Below are 19,241 nucleotides of genomic sequence, written 5' to 3'. Positions count from 1 at the left end.
CCAGTCCCTGCTTTCATCTGCTGTGGCCTTTGCACTGAGGCTGGAGCACTTGCCAGAGAAGACTGATGCAAAGAAGTCATTGAGAACCTCAGCCTTCTCAATATCCTCGGTAGCTAGGTCTCCCATTTTCTTCAGGAGAAGGCCTACGTTTTCCTTGGTTGTCCTTTTATCCCCAACATACCTATAGAAGCTTTTCTTATTGCTCTTCATATCCCTGGCAAGGTTTAATTCCATCTGGGATTTTGCTCTCCTTACCTGATCTCTAGCTGCTCAGACACCTCTCTAATTCTCCCAGGGTATCTGCCCTAGCTTCCACCCTCTATATGCTTCCATCTTAAGTTTGAGCTTTTATAGGAGCTGCTTGCTCATCCACACCAGCCTCCTGGAGTTTTTACCTGACTTTCTCTTAGTTGGGATGCATTGCTCTTGGGCCTAGAGAAGGTGATCCTTAACTATCAGCCAGCTTCTGTGGGCCCTTCTTCCCTCCAGGATGTTATCCCATGGCACTCTTGAGCAGATTCTTGAAGAGGCTGAAATCTGCCCTCCTGAAGTCAAGGGTAGTAAGCTTGCTGTGAGCCCTCCTTGCTGCCCAAAGGATCTTGAACTCCACCGTTTCATGGTCACTACAACCAAGGCTGCCCTTGAGCTTAGCATCCCTCACCAGCCCTTCCTTGTCCAGCATAGCACCTCTCCTTGTTGGTTTCTCAGTTACTTGGGAAAGGAAGTTGTCATCCACACACTCTAGGAACTTCCTGGATTGTTTGTGCTTTTAAGAGGAATTGTCCCTCCAACAGATATCATGGTGATTGAAGTTAGCCATGAGTATCATGGCTTGTGAACGTGAAGCTGCTCCTATCTGTCTATAGAGTGCCTCATGTATACTCTCCTCCTGGTCAGGTGGCCTGTAGCAGACCCCCACTATAATGTCACCTGTGCCTGCCTTCCCTTTAATCTTAACCCATAAGTTCTCAGTTGGCTCCTCATCTGTCCCCAGGGAGAGCTCCATGCACTCCAGCTTATCTTTGACATAGAGGGCAACACCCCCACCTCGTTTTCCTTGCCTGTACTTCCTAAAGAGTTTATAACCCTCCACTCTGATGCTCCAATCATAGGAACCACCCCACCAGGTCTCTGTGATGCCAGTAAGATCACAGCCCTGCAGGTGCACATGCATCTGTAACTCCTCCTGTTTGTTCCCCATGCTGCGTGCATTTGCATAGAGGCATTTAAGCTGGGCCTCCAGTGAAGGTAACTGACCAGCTGGAGGGGCTGAGATTTCCTTATGCTGCACTCCAGGTGCTCCCCTGCTGATCTGCACCTCTTCTACAGGCTCTGAGCATCTATTACTGGTGCTGGCATCACAATGAAATTGGGTGTGGGATGAATGGAGGTTCCCCCCCAGCCACATCAGTTTAAAGCCCTCTTCACCAGCTTGGCTAGCCTATGGCTGAGGATGCTTTTCCCCTTTTCTGACAGGTAGATTCCATCAGTCCCCAGCAGACCAGGTTTGTCAAAGCTGGTCCCATGATCTTGATAGCCAAACCCCTGGATGTAGCACCAGTCACGTAGCCAGCTGCTGATTTGCTGGATCCGATTGGCTCTGTCTGTCCCCTTTCCTTTGACTGGCAGGATATATGAAAATATTACCTGTGCTCCAGAGTTCTTGACTGCTTTTCCCAGTAATCCTTTTTAATATTCTGCTGGTAGCTGCTTCAGTAGTACTTTTAATTTATTGGTTCAACTTTCTTGCTTGTTGCTGTTTTGTAATTATATTGTGATGTGTTCTGTCCAGTTGCTTATCTCATGAACTGTTCACAAGTCAGTGAAATATAAAGGCCTTTGTATCAAAACTCCAATTAATAATTGGGCATCAGTTATATCTTGCATTTTATAGGCTTTTGATATGCTTCTACACTTTTTTATTAAGGATTGAATTCTAGTCTAGTCTTGACCAAGGTCAGATTATACTTGAAGCATTCTAGAGATGTTCATACTAAACCCAAGCTGTTCTGAAAACAAGTATGTTTAAATAATAATATTTTATTAAGTAATAGCATATTTTTAGCTTTTTTTTTTGCTTTTTTGGGTCACTGCCTTTCTGAATGAGTTTCCTGTCAGGTTTTTCAGTGTTTCTAGACTTAATTAGTATCAGCATGCATATAACAATTTTTTTCTTAACTCAGTAATAACTTTGTTTTAGGGAGCAGTGTGGTAAGTTATCACTGAAGCCACAGCTGTGGAATAGTTCTGCCTGTAAATAAAGTGAACTAAAACTTAAAATGCATATGGCTTTGTGTAAAATAAGTGTTTAAAAAATCTTCCCCAAATATTGTTAACTCCATTGTCTTACTCCATCTATGTTGTAGGTTACCCTTTCCATTTCTAGAAGTTGACATTTAGCTCACTTGTCTTTTGGCTCTGTGCCAAGCCAATAGGATAAGTTCATGTTAAATGCTACAGCTGTCCTGCATGCAGGTTGAGACCCTGTTATGGGTTTCCCTCACTTCTAGATAAAACCAGTAGCTATAATATATACGTGTTGCAGATAATAATCTGAGTAAGATGCTGAATAGACAGCTATCTTATGAGTTATCTTATGAAGGTTCAAGATGATAAATAGGCTATATTGCTTGGTTCTTGTTTTAATAACTGATTCTGTTTTGTTTTCAATCACTGCTATAGTATTTAACTGTGGATGCTATCTGTAGACAGTTCCTTTGTGGCTGTCAATAAAATCCTCGGATATATCCACTTTCTTTTCAGGATTATTTTCCAATGTCCTATGTCTGCTGTAGCTTGAGTTAAATGTCTCCAATTGAAACTATTCTGAAATGGGACTAATGATCTATTAAGTTTTGAATCTATCTACCTTGAAAAATAAGACTGAGGACTCAACTGCTGGTCCTGTGCTTGTTGCTGATAGGATGCTATTGTATCTTTTTAAGAGATGTGCAACAGACATGAAGTCTTGATTATAACCAAATTAAGCCATATTTCAGTGTGATACTCAAGCAGGAGTATCTGTTATATTGATGTAAGAGTAAAAATATTCAGTGTGCATGTTATAGTTGGGTATGTGGGAGATTAGTTACATGCTGCAGAATAGTTTTATTCCAGTTATTTAGCATCAAATTAAAAATGCAGTTTTTACCCTTTTATCATGGGCATCTAGATCAGCATAGCACTTTATGAAGCTTGATAAAGCGTAATAAATGCTGTCCATCTTATTTTCAGTGACTCAAACTTTATGTAAAGTCAGTTGCGTGCAGCACAAGGATTATGTAATCTGTAGTATAGTTTTCAGTTCTGGTACTGTGGAAGTGCGGTATGTATTTCTGATGACTTCTGGCTCCTCTTTGTCTTTATTATTATCTTTATTCCTTCTTCTGTTTCAATTTTCCCAGTTGTTCCATGGTGGGAGTTGGGGATTATGTTAATGTAAGAATAGTTAGAATGCTTAAAAGTGTGTTTTTTATGCTCTCGGGCATTTTACTCTTCACTGGTATGCTTACTGCTTCCTACTATTGTGGCAGTCAATGCAATTTGTTAAACTGCTAGGGTCCTGTTTTGGATAATTTGTTTAGATATAGAGGAAGCGTCTAAAAACCTCCTTGGTATTACTTTGGTAGCTCTTTCTGGTTGCTTTGAATATGGGGAGGTGTAGTAAGTTGACCTTGGCTGACTGCTAGATGCCGTCCCAGCTGCTCTCTCACTCCCCCTCCTCAGCAGGACAGGGGAAGAAAATAAGATGGAAAAGCTTGTGAGTTGAGATTAAGGACAGGGAGATGGCTTACCAATTAGTCACAGGCAAAACAGACTCAACTGGGGGAAAATTAATTTAATTTATTGCCAATTAAAAAAATTGAGTGGGATGGTAAGAAACAAAGGCAAACCTACATATGCTTTCCCCCCACCCCCTTCTTCCCAGGCTCAACTTCACTCCTTTATTTCAGACTCTTCTACCTCCTCCCTCCATTCTAAGCAATGTGGGGGGGAATGGAGGGTTGCAGTCAGTTCATAACAGTTCCTCTCTGCTGTTCCTTACTCCTTGCACTTTTTTTCCCTGTTCCAGCATGGGTCCCTCCCACAGGATATAGTCCTTCATGAACTGCTCAAGCTGTGTTGGTTTATGTAAGGAAAACCACTGTTAGTTTTTAAAGTTTAGTTATTACAGTGGTTATGACTTTTTCAGAAGTTGTCTCAGAGTTACTGTGGCTGTAATACTTTGGGGTCAGAATAACATTGTTCTTCCTGTTTGTAGGACCTTTATGTGTATAGGTTGAACACCTGTCATGCTGTGGCTTGTGGCTTACTTCCAATCATCAGTGACCTTGCTATTTCCCCCTCTGTCTGCTTTAAAGATGCATCTTATCTTCAGACTGAGTGAAGTAAATCTTCCCAAATTTACAATGCAACACTTAGATTTGTGTTTTATTTTTCATGTGCTTTTGTACTAGGATTATGTTGGTCCTTATCCTAGCACAATTATTATAGAATGGTTTGGGTTAGAAGGGACCTTTAAAGGTCATCTAGTCCAACCCCCCTGCAATTAGTCCAACCCCCCTTGCAATGAGCAGGGACATCTTCAACTAGATCAGGCTGCTCAAAGCCTCAACCAAACCTGACTTTGAATGTTTCCAGGGGTGGGGCATCTACACCTTCTCTGGGCAATTTGTTCCAGTGTTTCATCACCCTCATTGTAAAAAATTTTCTTTCTTGTATCTAGTCTGAATATCCCCTCTTTTAGATTAAAACCATTTCTTCTTGTCCTATTGCAAAAGGCTTTGCTAAAAAGTCTGTCTTCATCTTTCTTATAAGCCCCTTTTAAGTATTGGAAGGCTGCTATGAAGTCTCCCTGGAGCCTTCTTTTCTCCAGGCTGAACAATCCCAACTCTCTCAGCCTGTCTTCACAGGAGTGATGCTCCAGCCCTCTGATCATCTTTGTGACCCTCCTCTGGACCTGTTCCAACAGCTCCATGTCTGTTTTGTGCTGAGAATTCCAGAGATGGATGTGTGAGAAACGTCTGTTGCGCCAATGAGCAGGCCCACACAGATCCTTCAGCGAAGCACAGTTTATTTACATTCTTGCAAGAATGGGTGACCTAAGCAAGTAGGCACACCCATAGCAAGGTGAATAATGGTTTATGTTCCCTATTCCCGACGCAAAGTTCCCTCCCCTGTTTCCCCACTGGCTGGGTACCCCAGGGTTTACAGCCCATCCGACGCTTCAAATTATCGTATAAGTTTCCCGCCCCTGTTTACACATTCCATTCTAGCAGGTTACTTTTTACCTTTTAAGGTCAAATTTTGACCTTTCTTGCCCCCTTGGCTGCCTTCCCAATTAACAATCTACTGTTGTCATCCTGCCCTGAGGAGCAACATAGAAGTAGCTTTGTTCGGCCTTATCTTGGGCCATAAATCCTTCTCCATGTTCAGATCCCCCAGATGGAGCCCAATTAAGTCTCTCAGTTTCTTGGCCGTAAACCACTCTTGGTATAATTGGAATGTGCAGATATCTCACTTATCTCAAACTATTATATTCCTAACACTAAAGTGTGTATATATATATATATATATGTGAGCCAAACCCAACACTATGTTTCTAACACTAGAATGCAAAATCAACATTACATTTAATTTCTAACAATTCCCCCTTCTTTTATTTACCCTACTGTTGCTTTTTGCATTATCTCAGGTTGTTTTGTAAGATGCCTCTAGTTCGAACAACATGATTTCACATCTCTCTTCAGGGGAGAGACAGTCTGGATTTTGCTCATCTAATAATAGCATTGTGTCAGCGTTATTATAATTAAGGATGTTAAAATGGAAATTATCGTCTCCTTCCATTTCCCAAACCAGGACTCTAACCATCCAGTGAGTGAGCTATCTATTCCCAAATTTTCTGCTAATTCATCTGCCAGAGTAGTGAGTCCTTGCAGTGCCTTAGTTATTGTAGGGGCAGTATTATTTGGAATAAAAGTACAGCACTTATTCCCCAGCATTACACATACACCCCCCTTTTCTGCCAGTATCATGTCTAATGCTATTCTATTTTCCCATGCCATCCTACTGGTGGCATCCAGTTGTTCTGCAATTCCTTTGACTGCATCCCTCGTATAGTTGATGAACCTTTGGTTATAATAAATATAATTTACTGTTACCCACCAGAACAGGAAGGACTCAAATCCTGCAGCTATCTGATTTCTAGCTTTGTGCTCATCAGGAACTCCCCTGGGGACCCCAATAGCATCAATGTAAATCCTATCATCAAATGATATCCCTAGACCTCTTTTTGTTCTCTCTCTCCCAACATGAGGCTCTTTTACATATGCCAGGGTGAATGGAATGGCCAATTGAATAAGAGCACAGGTACCTTTCCAATTGTAAGGGAGCACAGACCTTAGAATTTTTCCTCCACAATACCACCACAGATCTGCCCTGGGGACACTCATAGCTGAGTAGTTTCCTGCTTTGTCACCAGTCACATTCAGTGACTCAATACACATCTCCAAAGCTCCGATATCGTGAGAGACAAGCTGTATGGTTACCGGGCACTACAGAGAAAGCAGAAGGCACTCTGAGGTCCTTGATCTGTACAGCAGGAAAAAGCAGCGATAGAGACTTGCAAGCCTCATCACCCCATGCAGTTGTGTCTTGATATCAAGCAATCATGCATTTCATTCCCTGTGGGTCTTTGCTCCACCCCAATGGAAAAGGAACTATCTGTGCCATAGGCCTCCCTGAGGCACAAGCATAACAATTACTTTGATTCAAACTTTGCACTGTATATTTGACCCATTCTACCCAGGCATTTGTCTCTCCATATCCAGTTTCAATTTCAAAGGTTTGCTTTACATCCTTGACCTCTGTCAAGGTTACTACTTTTGGATCCACAGACAACAACTCACTATTATGATGATCCCCCTCATTTTCACTAAAAGGTTCTCTTCTCCTTTTATGCCCACAGAACCGATGTTTTTCCACACAACAGATAAACATTAACCCAATAACTGCAATAACCAGAATTACTGCAAACTCTACTTCATCAGTTAGCATGGATCAATTCTAGTGCTTCTTCAGTTTAAGGCACAAGGGGTTTTCAGCTGGGTAGGCCTGCCACTGTTCCTTCTCAGGTGGAGCCTCTACTGATCCTTTGAGTCAGGTATAATGAGTCCACCCTTTCTCAGCTGTCCAGATGGCAGTCTCTGTAGTCAACAGAACTTGAAGTGGTCCTTCCCAGGTTGGTTGGAGTTTGGCTTCTTTCCAGGATTTAACCAGGACCCAGTCTCCAGGCTGAAATCGATGCACTGCAGATTCCAAGGGTGGAGTCTGCGCCAAGAACCCTTGGTGCCTAAGGAAGGACAAAGAAGACCACAACCCGAGTATACAGTTCTTCAGAAAAACATCTTTAGTTTTGAACTGTGGAAGTCCATCACCTTTGCCTAAATATGGCAGTCCAAACAACATTTCATAAGGTGACACCCTTATGTCTGAAACAAAAATTCGGAGCTTCCAAACCCCCTTGCTTTCTAACACTCCTCACCGCAGTGGGAGGCTGGGTGCGGCTGGGTAAGGATTCCGAGATCAAGACCCAATAACAAACAAGCTGTTATTGAGCAGGCATTCTTTATCGCAGCGCTGGGCAGCACTGGGGAATTATCCACCATGAGTGCTCCAACGAGTCAGTGAAACACCCCTACTAATATACACCAAAAACATGCATATTCAGTTCCATGTCAATGAGTTCCCAGAATTCTTCTACATAGTCATTTTATTTCCTGGAATTGGCTATCTTTGTAATTATGCGTGCTCGAGGGTCTCCTGTGGGGTTCTTTGTTGATTCTAGTCCTTTGTCATCTTTGTCCTGTCTCTGTCCTGTTCCAGTCTCCCGCTGGTAGATTGCCCAGGTGGGTCAGAATCCACATCAGTGTGTCTGTAGGCCCCAGGGTCTTAGAAGACTTGATGTTATCGCAACCTACAGGATGCTTGGCATAGTTGACTGATAGTTTCACAAAGCACCTTGTTTTAAAAGCAACCCTTAGTATAGAGATTCATTATTTTAGTAAACTTTTATTAGGCTATATTTCTATTGAATTTACTAACAAATATTCTATGATGTATCATGTCTTTGACACTTAGTCAAAGGCAATTTAGTTTACCCAGGCTGTTCAACGCTTTAGAGATAAAGTGACTTCCCTGATCTGAATCAATATTTTCCACTATCCCATATCTGGGAATGATCTGTTCCAGGATTACCCTTGCCACTGTTGCTGCAGTAGCCGTATTGAGAGGAAATGCTTCTACCCACCCTGTTAGATGATCTGCTAGAACCAGTAAATATTTAGCTCTGCCTATCTTTGGTACTTGAATACTCTGAAAAGGTCTTAAAGCTAGAGCTCGTCCCCCTGTTGCTTGCCTTTTTAGCACCTTTTTGTTGATCTTTCTACAAACCATACATCCTTCACAAATTTGCTTAGCTATTGTATAAATTCCAATGCACCCATATTTTCGTAGCACCAGGTCACACATGGCTTGTGTTCCCCAATGGCTACTTTGATGCAGAACAGCTAATATTTCCCTCATGGTTTGTTTATTTAACATTTCTCTACCATCTGGGAGTAACCATTTTCCATTTGGTTTTGTTGCCCCCAGTTTCTTAATTGCCTCTTTTTCTTCAAAAATTGGAGTTGTCTTTGGAGCTGGCACCTCAGGAATGAGACAATTCATTGTTATTACTTCTGATTGCATGGCTGCTTCTCGAGCAGTTTCATCTGCCAGCCTGTTCCCTCTAGCTTGTGGGGAGTTTCCTTTCTGATGCCCATTAACATGCACTACTGCTACTTCTTCTGGCAGCATCAAATTTTGCAGCACTTGCTGAATAAGTTCTCCATGGGCCAACTCCTTCCCTTTACTGTTTACCAGTCCTCGCTCCTCCCAGATTTTCCCAAAGGTATGCACTACTCCGAAGGCATATCTGGAATCAGTGTAAATTGTTCCTTCCTTGCCTTCTAGCATCAGTAGTGCTTGGTTGAGAGCATATAACTCACATGTTTGGGCTGACCATCCATTAGGTAACCGCCCCATTTCTTTGACTTCACTGCTTACCCCTTCTACAATAGCATATCCATTGTGCCGCTTTCCCTGAATTACTCTTGAAGATCCATCTGTGAACAGCTGAAGTCCTGCATGCAAAGGTATATCCTTAAGATCTGGTCGGACCTTGTTTTGGTATTTTATTAGGTCCAAGCAACTATGTTCTAACTCTAAGTTTTCATTATCACCTTTCTATAAAAAGGAGGCAGGATTCAGGCATGACTCTGTTTTTAAAGTTAAATCATCCTTTTCCATTAGTGTAATCTCATATTTCAGGATTCTAGAGTCTGTCAGCCACCTACCAGCTTTTTGAGTCACAGTTGTTTTTACTTGATGTGGTGTGCTTACACTTAATTTCCCCCCAAAAGTTAATTTCCTGCTTTCTTCTACCAAAAGGGCAGTTGCTGTCACTGTCTGCACACACTCTGGCCAACCCCGGCATACTGGATCTAAAAGTTTAGCCAGATAAGCCACCGGCTGCTGCTTCCCCCCCATTCTTGGGTGAGAACTCCCAGAGCTGCTCCACATGCAGCAATATTGTCTGGGGAAGTGGCAGATTTACAACTCCCTGGATCCTTTCAGGGTTAATCCTCTGCTTTCCTCCTGAAATAAGGTGTCCCAAATATTTAACCTCTTCCTCCACATACTGGAGTTTTGTCTTTGAGACCCGTAGGCCCTGTTTACCCAAAAAATTTAAAAGTGAATCTGTGGCTTGTTTTATTTCTTGCCGCTCTCTTCCTGAAAGGCAAAGATCATCTACATACTACAACAATAAAACTTCCCTGAGGTGTTTCAAAATGTTCCAAAACTTGTTCCAGCACTTGCCCTAATAAAGTAGGGGACTCTGTAAAACTGTCCACCTAAGCTGTTGTTTACGCCCTGTCTGAGGATCTTCCCATTCAAAGGCAAATAGGTCTCGGCTTTCTGGATCTAACGGGCAAGCCCAGAAAGCATCTTTGAGATCTATAACACTAAACCATTGGTGTTCATGTGGTATTTTACTCATCATTGTTTAAGGGTTAGGGACCACAGGATGCCGGACTTTAACAATTTCATTAATTTTCCTCAGGTCTTGCACCAGTCTGTAAGATCCATCAGACTTCAGTATTGGTAAGATAGGTGTATTAAAAGGAGACATGCAGGGTTCTAATAGCCCATCTTTGAGCAAGGTTTTAATTACCAGCTGAAGACCCCTTTTTCCTTCAATAGAGATGGGATATTGCTTTTGCCTCACCACCTCATTTGCCTTTTGCAATGCAATTTTCAAAGGGGTTATGCTCAAGCCTCCTCTACTACCATCTCTGACCCACACCAAGGGATCTATTCCAGCCTCATCTTGTTCTGTTAACATATTCATAGCAATAACCATACATTCTGAGTGAGTTCTAATTTGCAAGCCCAATTGTATAATCATGTCCCTGCCCAATAGGTTACCCCCTGCCTCGGGAACATACAGCAACTGTCCCTGGGCTTTTCTATTCCCAATTTTAAGCCTTGTAGGTTCAAATGTAAAAACTCCAAACTTTTCTCCCTCTATTCCTGCAACAAACACTAGTTGACAGGTTAACTTTAGCCCAGGAGGAACATAGTTTAAAGAAGTTCTGCTCGCTCCTGTATCCACCAAGAAGATTACCCCTTCTTCCTGGGGTCCCACCTTTATATTTATCAAGGGCTCTGGGTGGGACTGAGAGAACCCCTGAGTTTCAAGATGCATCATTGACATCACTCTCCCTTCTCTCTTCAAGTCTGGGCACTGCTTTTTAAAATGTCCCAGCTTGCCACAGTTATAACATCCAGCTGAAGGGAGGTTACCAGACAATCTTTGTCCTGATAATTTCCTACTTCGTTCTGCACTTCTCGCTCTCATTCTCCGTTCTCTCTTTCCTCGGCTCCGTTTCCACTCTCTCTCTCTCTCTCTCTCTCTTGCACTATGGGTTCGAGTCTCTGCTTCACAACCTGGTCCATTGTACAAACCATCCTTTTAACCTTCTGTTTCTGTTTCTCTTCCTCCCGATTCACATACACTTTCTGTGCTTCTCTCAATAACTCCTCAAGCGGTTTTTCGCTCCAGCTTTCTACTTTCTGTACCTTCTTTTGAATGTCTGGCCATGCCTTAGTAACAAAATGTACTTTTAACAAACCCTGGGTCACCGGATCCTCAGGGTTCATGCCTGAATATTTCCTCATCTGATCCTGTAACGTTTGTAAAAAATCTGATGGGAACTCATCCTTCCCTTGCTGGAGTTCAAATGCCTTAATAAAATTTTGGGATCTCGGGCAGCCTCTTTAATTCCCTGTATTATTAGTTCTCTCAGGTCTTTCATATTATTCCGGTGTACAGGGTTATTATTATCCCAATTGGGATCCACATTGGGGAATTTCTGCTCTGCGGGAACTACCCCTTGCCCGGGAGGGTTTCTCCTTTCCCATTCTTGCAGAGCCGCCCGTCTAATCATTCCCCGTTCTTCTCCACTAAACAGAATATTCATGATGGACATTAATTCTGTTCAGGAATAATAATTAGGACCCAAAAATTGATCTAATTGTTCAGATAAGCCGACAGGGTCCTCAACCAATGATTTCATTTACTTTTTAAAGTTCCGTACCTCAGTGCTTGTCAGCGGGGCACTGACACATCCCACCTGTCCGGGACCAAGAGGTACTTCCCGGAGGGGAAACAGCTTCCACCGAGCCTGCCTGTCGGTGGTTGCCCCCTTGTATGGGAAAACTCTCCAAATCTCTTTTACATTGTTCCAATTTTCTTCTCAATTTTGGAAAGTTTGTCAAAGGGGAAGCACTCGCAGCACTTGCAGCTTCCTTGTAAGTGCTGTCACAGTGCTCAGGGTGCTGTAAAGGGGGAGAGGAATTCACAGGAGTGTGTGAAGTAGAGGAATGATTTACAACACTCTCCTGGGGCTTAGGATTGTGGGGAGGTGGAGGAGGGTTAACAGGACGGTCCTGGGGACGCTCTGTAATCCAGCACAGAGCATACTCACACTCCTCCAAAGAAAAAGGAATTTTTGCATTCACATAGAAATGCAAATCCTGGCACAGCCAGCTATTATCCAACCCATACTTTGGCCTAAATACATGCCGCCCCCGTATGGGTTCCCATGTCCAGATAAACACACAATAGTTTATCATCTTCTTCTTATCCTTCCCTTTGGTACCTGACATGTCTTCCCAGTACTTCCCAGTACTGCAGCATCCTCCCTAAAGGACTGTCTGGAGGAATTGCTCCCGAGGATATTCCCTTATCCTCCCTAGGCCTAGCGCTTTTCTTTCATTCCCGAGACTCTCCTTGCACTCTTTTGCTCTCGCTTCGTCCTTCTCCGGCTGTTTTCCTCGCGGAAGAACAGAACCGCGAAGTTGGACTCCGCACTCGCTTCGTACTAACGTACGTCTCACTCACACACACACACACACGAGTCTCAAACCACCAGGGTGATACTTAACAGTCATTTTTCTCACCCCGGCCCCGACGACCAAGGCAATACTTAACGGTCAATTTTCTCACCTTGGTCTGTGCACAGAGTCTGCCTGGTCGATATCAGGGCGCCTACTTTCCTTTATCCTTTATTTCCCCCTCTGTGGTTCGTGGGATCTGTTTATAACCAGTCTCGGGTCTTGGTCAGTCTCCCTGGAGCCAGCGCCGCCGATCCACGGAACCGTTGAACTCAACGGGGTGCACCTTTCCGTTCTTCAGAGGTGACGGCTCCCTGGATGATGACTTCAGCTCCCAGACGAGCCCCTAAAATTTGTGAGAAACGTCTGTCGTGCCAATGAGCAGGCCCACACAGATCCTTCAGGGAAGCACAGTTTATTTACATTCTTGCAAGAATGGGTGACCTAAGCAAGTAGGCACACCCATAGCAAGGTGAATAACGGTTTATATTCCCTATTCCCGACGCAAAGTTCCCTCCCCTGTTTCCCCACTGGCTGAGTACTCCAGGGTTTACAGCCTATCCGACGCTTCAACTTATCCTATAAGTTTCCCGCCCCTGTTTACACATTCCATTCTAGCAGGTTACTTTTTACCTTTTAAGGTCAAATTTTGACCTTTCTTGCCCCCTTGGCTGCCTTCCCAATTAACAATCTACTGTTGTCATCCTGCCCTGAGGAGCAACATAGAAGTAGCTTTGTTCGGCCTTATCTTGGGCCATAAATCCTTCTCCATGTTCAGATCCCCCAGATGGAGCCCAATTAAGTCCCTCAGTTTCTTGGCCGTAAACCACTCTTGGTATAATTGGAATGTGCAGATATCTCACTTATCTCAAACTATTATATTCCTAACACTAAAGTGTGTGTATATATATATATGTGAACCAAACCCAACACTACGTTTCTAACACTAGAATGCAAAATCAACATTACATTTCATTTCTAACAGATGCAGTACTCCAGGTGGGGTCTGACCAGAGTGGAGTTGTCACGAGCCGATGCCGGGGGGGCTAGCGGCTGTCAGGATGTTTTCGTGACTTCTCCCCCCCCAATTTGGAGGGGCTGTTGAATAAGACCGAGGGCTCACATGTGGTGTTCGCCTCTCACAGAGAAACAGCCGCTGCGGGACCATATCTTAGAGTGGTAGTTAGAATACACCCCCACCACGCTCACAAATTGCTATTGAGACCAATGTTTAGTTTACGAATTAACCGGTTTATTAAGGGTTAACACAAACTGAGGGATGAAGTTTAGGGAAAATGTAAAAATGGCAAATGGCTACCAGGGATATATCGGGGAAGTAATGTGTCTTTTAGGGAGGTAATGCAAAAAGTACTATGCTCTTAAGGCGTTCTTTCTGAGAGGGTTGTGGATCAAAGGAGAGGGAGGGAGGAGTTGAGCCTGGTAGGAAAGTTAGAGAACGTGTCTGTGTGTGTGTTTACCCTTCAGTAGCTTGTGGCTCCTGGGATGCGGCTTCTTTTCCAGCTGGCAGGGCTCGGTAGCAGGTCCGTAGGGGGCCGACTTCCCGGTAACAGGGGCGACCCCCAAGCGGCAGGCAGGCAGGCGGACGCGGCAGGCTCCAATCCCGGGGCAGAGCGGCAGGTGGACCGGGCAGGCAGCTACGGCAGGATCTTGAAATCCGTGATTTTGGGAGGGGGCAGCCCCTCGCGGCGCAGCAGCAGCTTGGTTTCCCCGGTAACCGGCAGCAAAACGGGGGGGGGGGCTCCGGCCCCGACGGCTGCGGGTAGGACCCCGTGCTTCAGGGGTCAGAATCCCAGCACACTCACCGTTAAGGCTCAGGCTCAATTCCCAGGGCAGACAGGCAAGCAAGCAGGCTGGCTAGCAGGCCTGGCAGAGTCCCAGCACCAGGCGAGAAGCGTCCAAGCAGGCCTCAGTCTCACCTGCTAAACTCGCCACCTTTTTATACCCCCATGACCCACCTGTCCAGTCAGTGTCACTGTCCAGAGCCAATGAGCGTCCATGAGCCCCAAGTTAGGGCCGTAACTAGCAAGAGCAATGTATTACTTGTTGCCCATCCTTCCTGCATTGTATCACACCTGTTGTTTTGCTTTCGTTTGTCCTTGAGCAGCAGGCCTATCTTTGGTCAGTTAGCTGGGTGTAATCAGCAGAAGGCCTTTGCTGACTTAAAAGGCATTTTGTTTAGTCTGATGTGGGGAAGAAGAACAGTTTCCCACAGGAGTACAGGGGGAGAGTCACCTCTCTTGACCTGCTGGCCATGCTTCTTTTGATGCAGCTCAGAATACAGTTGGCTTTCTGGGCTGTGATTGCACATGGTTGGCTCGTGTCCAGCTTTTCATCAACTAACACCCTTAAGTCCTTCTTTGCAGGGCTGCTCTCATTCCCTTGATCCTCCAGCCTGTATTGATATTGGGGATTTCCCTGACCTGGATTCAGAACCTTGTACTTGCCCTTGTTGAACCTCTTGAGGTTGACATGTGCCCACTGTGCCTATTTTGTTCCTGATGTGTCACAGTTTGACTCAGGATCGGCAATTGAACCAGCGACAATGTTGCTCTTGATTCCACCACCCCCCCCCAGGTAAGGAAGGAGAGAAATAATGAAGGAGAGAGACTTTCCAGATTGAAAACTAAACTAGACAGCTTTAATTAAATACTAGTGATGGAAGAAAATAGGTACACATGTGTGCAACAATGTGCAAAACCCTATTGCCTCCCCCCACCCCTAGCAACTCCCATGGCATCTCCTTAGTTGTGAACAGTTCCAAAATGTCCCAGAGCTGCCGGAGAGAGTGGCAGAGCAGACAGGAGCTGAGGGGAGAGTTATGAGGGTCAGGATCGCATGAGCCTGGGGATCAACAGTGATGGATAGATGGAGTCCTCCCCTGATGCTGGCAATGAATGGAAGAGAAGGGAAGAAGAAGCAGGAAGGGAGTTGACTTCCGTGATTCCTGACCTTACATCGATCTTACGTAGATATATGGAATGGAATAGTTTGGCAAGTTTTGCTGTCCATCTAGTCTACTCCTCCCTATGGGAGGGTTGCAGATATGACTTTTCTGCTCCTTAAGCACCTGAGTCCACAGATTCAATGAGTAGAGCAAAGTGTCCTTGATCTCTAGGCTGTAACATAAACATTCCAGTGTTATCAGTCCAGTAGCTGGAAAACTTGTTGCTAGTTAAAAGAGTTCTCTAAAGAAAAAAAAAAAAGAGTATAAGGAAAATTAATTGGCTTCCTCCTAGCTTAAACCAGGACAATGATGGTACTGCCTGTGGTTAACTTAGTTTTACTTATTAATAAATTTAAAATTCATGCCCAGTTCTGAAAGCTACTGCTCTGGTAAAGTTAAATAAACCTTATCTGCTAATCTGAGTCAATAGTTGGCAAGCGAAATAACCATGGTGATGGAGAGGGCTACATGCCAACAGAAACTTCAGTTCTTTTAGGAAACAGGCCTTTGTATTTAGGGTTATTATAATTGCTTTCTAATTCCCGTGTTTTTGGTTGTGGCAGTGAACAGTAGGCAGTTTATTTACATGAAGGAGGAAGTACGTTTGTAGTAGTTTGTAACATTTTTCCCTCAGATGGATTTGTTTTTAATATCTTTGTTTTGTGATGCAGAATGTTCTACTAGACTACCTCTGGGATCTGAGCTCAAATCAGGTCACTGCTGCACTTGCACTGCTTCTTGTGAGGTTTGGGTGGTTCTTGCTATAGCACTTACTATGACATGCAACTCAAATCCTTGGTTACAACAATTTTTCAATCTGCCATGGCTTACAACTAGCATTTAATTTTAAATAGACTGGCAATGTAACAAATCTAAAAAGCTTGACCATGCTTCTTGGTTTGGGAGATGATTAGTCAATTTCTTAATGCCATAGCTAATGCCTATCACCTAAGGTGTGTGGTATCCAACAGGCTTACACTGTGCTGTCTGTTTTTTAACCTAATTCTCTCAACTAGACTAACCTAAGACTCTCAACTAGATCATTTGATACAGAACACTACTTTTCTTGGCGTTTGAAGACAATTTTATTGGAGTTTGACAGGGATGATTTAGTGCCAGCACCTTAACACTGCCTCCTACCCTGCTGCTGATTCTATTCTCAGACCATCAGATTGCATGCCACTTCTCTGCCAATTCTAACCTCTGACTGGCAGATTGGGGGGCCGGCTGTTTTGAAATGTAACAATTAAAACTTTGGCCAGCCTAAGCCTGCTGATTTTTTGTATTTGTATGATTGAGTTGTTTTTGCCTCATTGTGATTTTTCTAAGGTTTGAATGAGTTGTCTTTATCTTGTGAATGTTTGGTATTGCCATACTACTCTTCCAGCAGATGTCAGGGAAGTTGAAGGGCCCTAGCAGGATGAGAGCCTGCAAACAAGATGTCTCTTGTTGCTGGAGTAAGAAGGCTTCATCAATAGACTCCCCTTGATCAGGCAGCCTGTAGTAGACACCAACAACAAGTATCTCTTTGTTGCCTCAGTCTCTAATTCTTACCCATGAGTTTTCAATCAGCTTGTGGCTATTCTTCAGAGACAGCTCCTCATACTCCATCCATTTCTTGATGTAGAGGGCAAGGTCTTCATCCCTCCTTCCTCGCCTGTCCTTTCTGAACATTCTAAAGCCATCAATAGCCTCACTCCAGTCATGGACTTTGTCCCACCAGGTTTCAGTAATAGCAACCAGGTCATGGCTTTCTAGCAACACAGCGGTTTCCACCTCCTCCTGTTTGTTGCCCATGCTGTGTGCATTGGTATAGAGGCAATTCAGCTGGGCTGTCTGCTGTGTCACCTTCTTAGAGGAACAGCCCTTAATTAATAGAATCATAGAATGGTTTGGGTTGGAAGGGACACTAAAGATCATCTAGTTCCAACCCCCCCTGCCATGGACAGGGACACCTTTCACTAGACCAGGTTGCTCAAAGCTCCATCCAACCTGGCCTTGAACACTTCTGGGGGGGGGGGCATCCACAACTATTCTGGACAACTTTCTTCTAGTGTCTCACCAGCCTCATAATAAAAAATGTATTTCTTATGTCCAATTGAAATCTACCCTCTTTCAGTTTAAAACAGTTCCCCCTTGTCCTCTTGCTACGTACCCTTGTGAAAAGCCCTTCTTTAGCTTTCCTGTAGGCCCCCTTCAGGTACTGAAAGGCTGCTATAAGGTGATCCCGAAGCTGCCTTTTCTCCAGGCTGAGCAACCCCAACTTCTTCAGCCTGTTTTCATAGGAGAGGTGTTCTAGCCCTCTGATCATCTTTATGGCTCTCTTCTGGTATTGCTCCACCAAGTCCATGTTCTTATGTTGGGGGCCCCAGAACTGGACACAGTACTCCAGGTGGGGTCTCATGAGAGCAGAGCAGAGAGGGGAGAATTACCTCCCTTGATCTACTGGCCACACTTTTTGATGCAGCCCAGGATACGGATTTCATTGGTGCTTCCCTGTGTCATGGATGGGATGGGATGGCAGATGCGACGTATGTGCACAGATCAAGATTTATTGCATATAACATTGGGGTCTTAACTCCTTAAAGTAGAAGACACAAATACAGTCAAAGTGTAGGGAAAGTGGGAGATCGGAACAGAAGTTGAAGTTTGAATGCAAAGGGTATCTTAACAGTGAATTTTACTACTTGTAGTTAGATAAAACAATAAAGGTTAACCATTAAAATGCTAGCAGCTTACTTATTATCAAGTTTTATACTAGGCCTAGAGCATTGTGGTGTCCTTTAAGATTGATAATTAATCTTAAACTTAATGATGAAAATTACTTAATGTTAAGTTTGCTAATAAAGACAATGAAAGAGTTGATATCTCTGCCTGGCTGCAGCTGGGTGTCTGGGTGGATTGTAATTCTTGAGAATTAGTCTCTCTGGCAAGCATCCCTCCTGGAGAGGAGAAGGTCCAGCAACCTTCTGGGAAAGTGTATGGGAAGTCCCCTCAGTCAAAGATGGGACCAGGCTTTTATAGAATAAAGTGGATTGACTGCTGTCATTTAACCATTTATCTATACCTCCACAATCTCTCATTGGAGAATAAAAGGAAAACAGTAGAAAAAGACATGAAGGCCCTGTCCTCACCAAGCAAACTCTTTTAGTTGTTTGTTCTTACTTTATCTCTGTTTCAGGCCTAGTTGTGGCTGGGCTGGGCTCCGTGTTTTTCAACACCAGAGAGCAGCTGGTGTTATGAACATGAACTTGGCCCCTGTTCGTACCTTTCAAGGTTGTTACCAACTCAGAGCTTGCTAGGCCTTTTTCCCTTTCTCATGGGAATCTTTTCAGTTCAGGCCTGGGCCTGCAAAACAGAGACAAAAAGCAGTTGAATCATAGAGGGGAAACTGAGGCAGGCATATTGAGAGATGGAGCGTCCTCCTACAACCTATTGCTTCCTCAGGAGCCCCTGGCTCATCTCAGTAAGACTTCAAGTGTGCTGCAGTGTACCCAGCACATCTCAGAGCAACAGGCCAATGGCCCTCACTAGCACACTGTCCCTCTAACCTTGGTGCGTCATCCCACAGCTTGTCACAGGCAAGTCTGATATTATACCACTCCCCTTTCAAGTCTAGCTTAAAGCTCTGTCAATGGGCCCTGCAAGCTTCTGAGAAAAGATCCTCTTCCCCCTTTGAGAAAGGTGAATCCCATCTGATGCCAGCAAGTCTGGTGCTGTGTTGGCCATCCCATTATCAAAAACCCCAAAACTGTGGCAGTGACACCAGCCACAGAGT

At 44.1% G+C, this 19,241-nt stretch overlaps 1 protein-coding gene and 1 long non-coding RNA gene across 5 annotated transcripts in view; one reads left to right on the top strand and one right to left on the bottom strand.

Moving 5' to 3' along the window:
- LOC127395202 (AN1-type zinc finger protein 5-like) overlaps nucleotides 1-19,241 on the top strand; it is a 40,025-nt gene that overhangs the window by 9,138 nt on the left and 11,646 nt on the right. The gene's annotated exons all lie outside the window — the stretch shown is intronic.
- LOC127395226 (uncharacterized) lies at nucleotides 5,058-12,949 on the bottom strand. Its single transcript, XR_007891760.1, has 2 exons — nucleotides 12,611-12,949; nucleotides 5,058-7,351 (listed from the first exon to the last, which is right to left on the bottom strand). It is a non-coding gene; the product is annotated as an uncharacterized LOC127395226 (long non-coding RNA).

Source organism: Apus apus, chromosome W (genome assembly GCF_020740795.1).
Source record: "Apus apus isolate bApuApu2 chromosome W, bApuApu2.pri.cur, whole genome shotgun sequence".
Classification (NCBI taxonomy): Eukaryota; Metazoa; Chordata; class Aves; order Apodiformes; family Apodidae; genus Apus; species Apus apus.
Note: the sequence above shows the minus strand (reverse complement) of the source record. Positions and strands in the feature narration are given on the sequence as shown.